The following is a 2,104-nucleotide window of genomic DNA, read 5'->3' on the forward strand; positions in this document are numbered from 1 at the left end:
TCAAAATAGTCAGGCAGTTCTAGATACTTTTTTCCAGGTTCATGTTTATCAACAACAACTGCACGTACATCAGCAGCCTTTGCTTCTCTTAAGCGTTTGCAGACGGGATAGACACTGTTGATATATTCCCCATTCCCTAACGTGAAAGGATTCAATAACCCTCTGATTAAACTCATTTAATTGATGATCTAAATTACTCTTTGATTTAGTCATTAGATCTAGTGCATGCAAAACAAAATTAACAAAGTTAGGAGAAAACGATTTTCTTACATTGATAATGGACGAAATATGGGCACTAGGTTAGAACACTTTCCTAACCTTGATCTTGTGCTTAAACATATTAGGTTGATCCTCCAAAATCTTCAAGTATTCATTGTGGAATACCTCCTCTTAGTTGCACCAAGACTATCCCTCAATACTAATATTATTACTAACTAGATAACAATATTAGTTACCTTAAATATTGATTCTAATATTAGTTATATTACTACTATAGTAATCTTTTGTGAATATTAGAATTTATGAACAAATTTTATGCATAAAACAATTTTTATGTGAGAGATTAAGATAGAGAGTTTTTCACAAAAACATAAGAATAATAATAATAAAGATGAGAACTTCTTTTAATCTTTTATGGGAGAGGGGGGGGGACCGATTTTTTACTACCCATGGGAAGGGTGATTTCTCTTCTGAAAACTCCTTTTGTTCTTACCCATAAGTAGAGTAGGTCCTAGGGTTTTAAGGCATGTTTATGGTGTAATGATGATGTCTTAAGCATGCAATAAACTAATGACAAAATCAACACCCACTAACCGTTAATCCAACTAGTTTTCTTACATAAAATGGACCTCCATTTTATCTTTGTAATTTTTCATTTGTAATTTGGTAGGTCATGTTACATATAACATGTTATTTGATATTATAATGCATATTTAACAAATTAAATATCAATTACATTTATCAAATTGACTAGTAATTCATAATTACATGTATATAAAATGGGTCCTTTTAAGTCTAGTCAATATAATCTACAATATTTTGCAATTATGATTAACTAATTACTAATATCTCAAATGTTTCATAAACATCAATCAATTTTAGTAATGTAACATATTAATTACTAAATTAAATCTTATTTAATCACATTACAATAAGATATAATATTCTCTCTTGTATATCAATTTGTTCAATTTAAGGATTTAACCAATCTATATCGTTATACAATCGATTAACTTTACAATTGAGGGAATCATCCTTTAGGTGTGACCTTAAGGGATCAACTGACCACCACCGTCAAACGACAGTAATGTCAAACTCTAGTTAGCCAATCATTACCGATTAATGTTGATCAGTTGACTATATATATTGAATCATCCCTTACGTATTCTTATCATGAGTTTCAATAATGTGATCGCACCATTGTTGAGGACACATACTCCAACATAACAAACCAAAATTGAGCTCTATGATACCCCTGTTATTAAAGGATTTCTCATCCCAATGCATAATAAGAGGAGTCTCAGATGACATTGTATTTTCCTTAAAACGCATACGATGAAAGTATTCCACCATAACAACAAGTATGCATCCACGACGACCCAGTTCTACATCGCTCAACACCCTCGACTAATCTATCAAACACATAACCACACCAATCCAAATGGTAGATACAGGAAACATCTTGCACCGCTTTAAGAATTGAAAAGTCAATTGCATAATTGGAAGGAGGAGCAAGGACAATGAATATAGCATAAAGGACAAACAACATCCGAAATTCATCTCCCCCGTCATCTCCCATACCAGTAATTGCATTATAAACAGTAGGGATAGTAACATAATTTGTCCCTTCTATATTAAACTTCTTCCGGAACTCGTCTTTCAATGTCTCTTGCGAAGACAAGAAACTATGTCCAGTGTATACAACCTCAACCTTATCACCACCATTTGGCAATCCAAAAACATCACATACATCATCCTTAGAAAGAAAAACTTAATATCGTTTGCTTGAAAAATATGAGCAGTTGCATTAAAGTGTTTTATAAACAATAGTATAATACCCAATGGTAAAGTGTTCACTTTGAAATCAAGTAAAGCACCAAACCTG

The sequence above is a fragment of the Silene latifolia genome, chromosome Y, assembly GCF_048544455.1.
Source record: "Silene latifolia isolate original U9 population chromosome Y, ASM4854445v1, whole genome shotgun sequence".
Lineage (NCBI taxonomy): Eukaryota > Viridiplantae > Streptophyta > Magnoliopsida > Caryophyllales > Caryophyllaceae > Silene > Silene latifolia.